The following is a 9,677-nucleotide window of genomic DNA, read 5'->3' on the forward strand; positions in this document are numbered from 1 at the left end:
GTAACGTACAGCACCTGTGCAAACACGCCATTAATTGCGGATAATTTGCGAACTGAAAGTTTTAAATCTTTCTCGTTGGGCGGTAATCCCCTCCCCTACCCCAAGAAGAAAATAAATAAATAAAGGCCTGTAATACACAAAATCCAACAGCTCCAACACATTTAACGAGTGACAAATTTGCTGCACCGTATCAGATTCCGTCCCTTAGCCGAAAATGTCAGAGTAGATTAAATCTGCTGCGGCATTTATTAACGTGTTAATTAAAAAAGCCGCTGAGATAAGACTGATGACCAGGCTGAGGCAGTTTATTACCGTGCTGTTTCTTACCGGCACCAAATTAATGCGATGCGTTTGACTCGAAAGTTGCAGTTCCTAAACGTGGGCGGCGAACTGATCATTGCGCTTCATTAATGCCGTGCATTTTTAAAATAACATCAAGGCAGGGCATTAAATTGGTTTCTGATGGCCTGTAAATTTTACGGTTGCCGATAATCGCTGTCGAGCCTGAGTCCCGGGCAGATGCCGACAGCCCTGTTTACAAGGACCCGCAGCATAATTAAAGGCCGCGTTAGGCTTCCCTGAGATGTACCTTCAGTACAAAGCTCTCAGCCGTATCTCGAGTCCCTGGAAACTACTCAAGGGAGAGGCACATTTTGCGACATTTAACCCGGTAGACAATTCTCAGCTAGATATTTGCACCATGATGGCAACCGTTTATCGTTGACATCCGTCAGTGTAAATCATTTGATGCATTAAGGACAGCCCCCGTCAAAGGGCTCGCTCGAAGATGACACTGCATGTGACATCACATTAAGTGTGCATAATGAGACGAGACAGTACTGGATGACAAATGACGGATTAAATGACAATAATAAAAAACGAATGCCAAGCTTTCTAGAACATCTGGCGATATGCTTATAGTTCTCTTGCATATCAAAAATAAGATAGGTTGTAGGATTACTTACACGTCACACAGACCTGGTTGCCATTTACACATCGCAGGAGGGTTCAGCTCTTGTATGATTAAGAAGTACTCAAGCAGTATAAATTGCCAATGATTAAAATAGTTATACAATAAGAACCAAAAACTGCAGCACTGTCATGTCTACTGTGTCTGTACTCAGTGGCCACTTTATTAGGTATCCGCAAGTGGCACCACATAGGAATCCCTTTTTTTCTCTAGAAGTCTTTCAAAGATTGATGAGCTTGGTGTTCGTAGATCCCTTTCTGCACGCAACTGTTGTACTGAGCTGTTATTTTTGCACTTGTGGCCTTCCTGTTAGCTTTGGCGAAGTAACAAGATGTTTTCCAGCAGCAAAACTGCTGCTGACTGTACTTTTTTTTTCGTTCATTGCATCATTCTCTGTAAACTCCAGACACCGTAGTACGTGAAACTCCCAGGAGGGCCTCTGTTTTTGAGGTGTTGGAACCAGCAGGTCTGGGTCCAGCAATGTTTAAAAATCAGTTAGATGGGGCATTTTAGCTGGATAATACGTGAACCACTCCTGACTGTCTGCATGCAGTTGCAGCACCATGATTTTACTCTTTACAGGATCAGGCTGCTTTTGTCTATGTAATAAAATGGCCGTTGAGTGTAGGTGTTACAGAGGCTAATTTCTTTGGAAGAACAACTCATTCGGCATATTTTGTTCATAAAATTGATTTATTTCTTAGCTGCTGTCTTTCTGCCTTTGCGGCCGTGTGCCGATGATTAATGCGCCTCTGACTTAGTTGAGATGTTAAGACATAATAGATCCGCTCCTTGTTAGGCTGCTTTCCCTCAAAGCACCACATGCTGAAAGGCTGCACTTAGCCAGCATGTCTGTCCATGTCTTTATGGCCTCTCATTATCTACTGTAGCACCGACTCTACCTGTATTTAGTTCACCAGCATGTCATTTTTCACTTAAAAGGTCAGCATGAATTTCCGGAGGAACAGTGTGACCGTTATTTTTGCCGAATGCACCGGGGCCTCGTCAAGATCGCCGGCACGGTGTCCTGCACTAAAGGAGAGCTCACGCTCCGCGGGCGCGCTCCACACGTGACGGATGCATTAAAGCGAGAGGTTAGCCGGAACGGCAGCGGCCAGGCGGCGTTTAGCGAATGAAGAGATTATTGTTATGCGCACGGCCCCGCGGTGGTGAAAGACAAAGATTAACAGAAGGGGAGCGAGAGCCGCACATCCTTTTCATGCCAAGAGAGGCGCGTCGGCGTCTTGTGATTTTTCGAGTGTTATTAAAGGAAGCCTGCTCGTCACTTAATTAGCAAATTAAAATCCTGCGCGTCTCGGCACAGCCTGTGAAGCTGCCGCCAGCTCGCGCGTATTTTTAGAGACGCGGAGTCACGGCGGTGACAGCGCGCGCCCGTTTCGGGGTGTTCCTTTCATGTGGCGGCAGTAGGAATTCGCCATGCACGGCGCCCTCCGCTGTTTCCCAAACGTTGTTGCGAACGCGCCGGTTCGCCGCCGCGTCTCTGGCAATGACCCCTCAGGCAATATCATCGCATCGGGAGGAAAGATAACACAGGATAACACACAAGTGACATAACTTAGGAACAAGGGGAATATCCCGCAGGCTGTCTTAATAATGTGTAGAAAATATTACAGCAGTCCCCCTGTTCCCACAGGTGATACGTTCCAAGACGTACCACAGATAGCCGAAACTGCAGATAATTGCATATGGACCACATATATAACGTGATTGTCGTGTACTTACATATGGTAACTGATAAATGACTCACAGTAATACATTACCAACACTAATTAACACATTAATTAAGGCATTGTACATTATTATACAGTACTGTACAATACTGTACTCTCTCAAATGAAAGGGATTCTGACGTTTTAGGCTAATTCTCAAGAGATGGTAAATTTTTTTTTAAATATCAATCAAGGGATGATGGAATGAAAATCTTGCTTTTTAATACTCCTCAAAGAATGAAAGAAAAATGAAGAAATATACTGTTACACAGTTTACAGTTTTTTAAATTTCGGATGACTGAAACTGCGGTTACTGAAACTACAGACAGTAACCGCAGAGACGGGAAGACTACCGTACATCAGTTGGAAGCAGTTTGTGGCTCAAGTTAGTATGTCATGGTTGTGATCAGGATGTTGTTAGTTCAAATACCAGCATCAGCTGAGTGATGTCACCATTGAGCTCGAGACACTGCTAACCTTCAGTGACTCTCTGACTCTGCTTTTTCCAAAATGAATAAAACAGTGTGTTGCTTTGGATACAAGCATCTGCTAAATAAGCAGAATTATGATGTTTTTTTTTTTAGATATTAAACACCATCCATCTATTCATCTTCTGTGCCCATGTGTTTTATTCAGGGGTGCAGGGCTCCAAATCCTTTTCTTTTTTTCTTTTTTTATTTATTCATTCAAAATCCTATCCTCGAAAGTACAGGGCTCACACACACACTCACATACACAAACACACACTCACAGACATGCACGCACACACTCACATAAACACACACACATGCACGCACACACACACTCACAGAAACACACTCACATACACATGCACGCACACACACTCACATACACAAACACACACTCACAGACATGCACGCACATGCACACACTCACATAAACTCACACACATGCACGCACACACACACTCACATACACAAACACACACTCACAGACATGCACGCACATGCACACACTCACATAAACTCACACACATGCACGCACACACACACTCACATACACAAACACACACTCACAGACATGCACACACTCACATAAACACACACACATGCACGCACACACACACTCACATACACAAACACACATTCACAGACATGCACGCACACACACACTCACAAACACACACTCACAGACATGCACGCACATGCACACACTCACATAAACACACACACATGCACACTCACACAAACACACTCACATACACATGCACGCACACACACACTCACATACACACACGCGTGTTTCTAATTATATCTTTGTGTGGACTCTCCATTCATTTCTAAGGGGAAAACTCTAATCCCAACATGATGACCTTAACCCCTACCCAGCCCTAACCTTAACCGTAAGTAACCAAACAACAAACGAGACTTTTGCCATTTTTACTTTTTTGATTGCATTCACAGACCTTTGTGGGGACCTGAAAAAGGGTCCCCATGGCGTCAAAATAACAAGTTCTTATTACATGGTAGGGGGCTTTTGGTCCCCACAAAGTAATATAATCCTAACACACACACACACAGTGATACAGTACCTACGGATAATTTGGTAACTCAGAATCACCTTTATATGTCTCAAAATTGTGGTGGCAACCAGAGTACCTGTAGGAGACTCCATAATTAAATATCAGAATGCTTAGCTATTCTGGAGGGGGGGCTCTCAGTAAACCCCCTTCATTTGAATCATGCATTTCAAGGTGGCTTTGTTCTGTTTGCCCAACATAAATATTGCATTCACATTAAGAAACATGTTCTGTGCCTCCTGCATAGAACCGTGCAAGAAATGTGAAAAGTTGCCACTTATTTAGCGGCAAATTTAATGTCGTGTTACACATTTGACAGCTTGTTGAAATTGCAGATCACGTCAGATAGTGATTGTAAATATTGTATGCATTGGTCTAAATATGCAACCAGTGGTATTAAAAGAATGGTGGATCTGGAACTCTAACCAGTGTGACTAACAGATCACTACAAAGGATTCATAGTATTTAAGAAGTACAAAATAAGTATTCTTATGCTACTGTTATGATTTAAAAAATAAGATATGCATATCCTCTAATCTTCCAATATGTTTATTCGCAAATCCAATGTATACACAGAATCATGGGCCAGGGTAATTGTTATTCATAGTATGAGGTCAGTAGAATTAGAGCTGACTTTCGGAGCCTTTATGGAGTGAAAATCCCCAGAATAACACCAAGGAAGTGTAGGCAGAGTTCCATGAAACATGATTGTGGTTTTATAATGATAATAGACATGGTCATTCTGAGATGACTCATTCTGTCATATATATATATTTTTTTTTTGTATGTTTGTTTTTTTTACCTTGAATGCACTCACTTTGGAAAATAAATACGTAGATGAAAAACGGATGCTTTCAATGGTGTTGTTCATTTCAGGTCCGGAAGCTTCAAATCCAGATTGTTTCTACCAACCAGTTCAGCATTAAGAGTCACAATCACAGAGAGCTCAACTGGTTGGTAGAAACAAAATCTCAGTCTGGATTCATAGCTTCCGGACCTGAAATGCCCAACACTGGCTTTCAAAAGGAAAATCTACTGAACGCCTTCCTAAACATACAAAATGATTAATTTCACAAAGGCGTGAGAGAGTCACACTGAATGATCAAGGGTAATTTATTATTTGTTAAACTTCAGGACGACAAAAACGCCCTCCATTGATCTTTCGCCATCTCGACATGGTGTTACTCATCCAACCCTTATCTATACCTCCCTGCCAATATCCCCCTCATCCCAAAATGGAGGGAAAAAAATAGTGAGGGGTGGTCTGAGGTGAGGTCATTTTTCTCGACTTGTATCTGATTAGTGTGTTTGCTCTTTTGTGTCTGGGGGGTGTTCTTAATCAACCTGAGTCCAAAGCAGCTCAGGGGGGTGGGGGGAGGGTAGGCTATGACAGGGTGCAGGGACAGATAAGGGGCCAACTGACTGACAACACTTTTTACATGTGCCACTGGAAGCGATAGGGGCTTTTATCAAGGGAGACAACGAATTAAAAATAAAGGATGAAAGAGATCCAACATTTGGACAAAAAAAAAATATATAATCCTGGTTAAGATTCGGAAACATGTACCTATTTCGAGGAAACTATCACAGGAATTCACTGATTTTTTTTTCCACAAAGGGCAAGCTAGGGGTTAAGTTACGACAAAGAAATAATGCAACTATGTTTGCTACAGGGGTGCCATTTCACAGTTTCCATTCAGAGAGAGACCAGGGGGTTTAACATTGTCCTCACCATTAATGAATCTGAAAAGAGGAACCAAACGGGAAGGTTAACCCCAAGGTCGGACACGTGACTGCGGCGAAGACGCTCTTCAGACAGAGCAGACCGAAAACCATCATTATCATGTCATCGTCTTATTATCTTCAGTCAGCTTTGATGGAATATTGTAAGGTAATGTGAGATTCAATTGCTGGCAGTAATATGAAGGTGTTTTATAACGTGTACGTGAAGATTTCAACTGCATTGCATTTAGAATGTTACCAGGCTACTTGAATGCATGTGGATATCTACATGCAAAAATGCATGAAAGAAACTCAAATATCACTTTTATTTTTAAACTGAAATGTCTCACTGGGTTCTGTAGAAGGGTTATTTAAATATCCATTATCATTGTAAAGGGTTTTCGTGAGTTTGGGAACAGTGATGATTGTGGACTTTTTGACGCATGAATGTGGCCCAGTACTCAATGCAACTTCTGGTTTGATATCTAGGACAGTCGACGTGTCTGATTTTTTTTTGGGACTCTCTATCTTGGACCTGCCCGCTTTAGATCCCCAGCCCGCTGCTGAGTCCACACATCTTCCTGAGCAGGGCTTCAGAACATTCACTGGATTCCAGGATAGATCTGTCTCGCATTCGGCCTTATATCCAGTTCGAACAGACCTTCAGCTCATCGGAACGGAAATGGGCAGCTGAAGACAGCTACTATTTCCACATTTAGTACAAGAAAAATCCAGAACGGTGTTGTTTCCCTTAGAAATTTCCCAAGTGTTGTATCATTTTTGTTGTTTATATTGTAATTATTATTATATAATAAAACATATAATACTGACTGTCAGACTTTTAAATATAACAGTGTAGAATTGCTCAGGGAGCCAAATCTTAAGTGTGATGTTTAAAACAATGCACTGTGGATTATGCGTGGTGATTTACTTATGTATTTAATATTTTTCTAGTTTGAATTCATTCTGAGGTCTCTTGCCAGCTCCAATCTCTAAATAGCTTCTCCCCGATAATTTTCACGTTTTTTTTCCCTGCTCAGTATTCCTGAAGGTATGTTATAGCAGTAATCACATTTCACCAAGTTATTTTTAGAAAATGAAAATCCGCTGTCTGTCTGTCACCGCAGCATTCCCAAAGGAAATACATGTGCCCAAGGCTGAAATCGGCAGGACGCTCCCTATTGATCATGCGGGGATGCACCCAAACTGGCCAGCATCAGCATGTATGGCTGACCTGCATGATCAGGTAGGGTGGGTCTGTAGGCTGGCTGCTTGGCATCCCATTCTGTCATAAATCGCCTGCTTGCGTCACAAAAATTTCACCTGCTGTAGCGCCGGAAATCCGAACGGTATTACGCTTAAGCCACACAAGCCGCGAGCCGGGGAACCTCTTTGTGACATGCAGGCAGGGATAGCGGCCCGGATGGTATTATTGCAGTAACTTGTAGGTGCAAAACAGCAAAAGATCCCTTTATGTTAACAACCACATGCCTTTGGATACATGCAGGGTAATGGTCTGCAGATTTTGCAGATTACAGTCTTCAGCTGAAGAGAATTGAATGGGGGAATCATTGCAACACTGCAGGAAAACTAAAAAACAGAGGAAAATCCTATAAATGGTTCTCGTGGCCATCTGTAGAGAGACCCCTCCTGAGCTATCCTCCTTGGATATGGTTTTAATGCAGCTCATGGGAATCTTACTTACAGAAAAATGTTCTAAGGGCAGAATGAAAAATGATTGGTTCAGAGAGATAACCAATCAGACTGTAGAGGAGGTGGATCCAAGCAACTAGAGGAGGCGGGACCAACCAATCAGATGCCTTTGTCCCACCTCCTCTAGTTGCTTGGAACCTCCTCCTCTACAATCTGATTGGTAGTCTCTCTGAAACAACCATGTTTCATTCTGCCGTCAGAACGTTTTTCTGTAAGTAAAACTCCCATGTGCTTTAATGCATTCATACTTCAATCTGAACATGTTAATTGAATTCCCTCTATACAGGCTTTAACCTAAAAAGTAAGCTCTCATCATTATATATGTTCTATAGATGTTTCTTTAATGCATTTTCAAGCATAATGATTCAATTTGGAGAAGCATTTAAAGAAAAACCACGTGACTATATCATATACTCTTTTAAACAAAGCATAATTCAGATAGGGCCTTTACGTTCTGCTGCTTTACTAATAGCTCTTCTGCTTTTGCTCTTTTGTATTTTGTTTGTAACGTCTCAGCGTATCTGCAGTTCAAATTAAACTCTAGGATGTGACTGCAAGAGTCCTCCTAGTATATGGACCTCAACTTTCTCTGGTCAAGAATGCAGCACTTTTAACTGCTTCTGCTGCCTGACCTATTGAGCACAGTATTTCATATTTAATCAAAAGGACCATGGTAAGTCGTCCTGGTTACACCAGCAAGTGATATGAGAGCATCAGCAAAAAGATAAAAACCGGAAAAAAGGAAATGCCATGGATTCCATTATCCTTATTTATAAAAACAATATTTCAGCCATACACATTAGCTTTTTTTTTACCTTTAATTAATTGGAAGGCAAGGTTTTGTTTATTGGATGTTAGAAATTAATCATTGCCATCGCACTGCTAAGGACAGAAATAATGAGACATTGACAAAGTGACCACAATTTGTCTGCAATATATAAAATCAGGTAATGAGCACAATAAAGTACAAGTGGGAGCAGTCAGCTTTGGAGACCTCTATTTATGTATTATATCCTATATTTATGTATTATTTCCTCTATTTATGTATTATATCCTATATTTATGTATTATTTCCCCTATTTATATGTCATATCCTCTATTTATATATCTACTATTTATATGTCATATCAACTATATATATATAAATTATGTCCCCTATATGTTATATCCCCTGTTTATATGTTGTATCCCCTATTGATATATATAATATCCTCCATTTATATGTCATATCCTCTATTTATATATAATATCCTCTATTTATATGTCATATCCTCTATTTATATATAATATCCTCTATTTATATGTCATATCCCCTATTTATATGTCATATCCCCTATTTATATGTCATATCCTCTATTTATATGTCATATCCTCTAATTATATATAATATCCTCTATTTATATGTCATATCCCCTATTTATATGTCATATCCCCTATTTATATGTCATATCCTCTATTTATATGTCATATCCCCTATTTATATGTCATATCCTCTATTTATATGTCATATCCCCTTTTCACATATGTTCACACCCTGAATCAGTGTGCATCAGTTTTATGGTTTCCTTACATAAAAAAGATCTTTACTGGCATATATAATTTTTTTCGTAATAGTGGCATTACAATCCAATATGAGAAAATTAGAATCTTCTTTAAAAATGGCTCAGATAATGAAGGTTTTCGAGCAGTATGATTTATATGCATGTATCATATAAGCACTCATCCATCACAGGGTGAGACTATGCCAGGGTGCATAGCGTATAAGGATAGGGACACCAAGCTATTACAGGGTATGTGCAGCCCTATACACTCACACACACACACACTATGATTAAAAAAGGCGATTTTATTTATAGAGCTCATATTACACTTTACGTAGAAGACATAAAATTGGGAATAAAAATTAAGTGAATTAATAAAACGCATGTAGGGTTAGGCATTAATATTAAAAATGGAAATAGAACAACAAAAATAGATCCAACATTAATGGAATAAAATAAAA

This window comes from Paramormyrops kingsleyae, chromosome 12 (assembly GCF_048594095.1).
Source record: "Paramormyrops kingsleyae isolate MSU_618 chromosome 12, PKINGS_0.4, whole genome shotgun sequence".
Classification (NCBI taxonomy): Eukaryota; Metazoa; Chordata; class Actinopteri; order Osteoglossiformes; family Mormyridae; genus Paramormyrops; species Paramormyrops kingsleyae.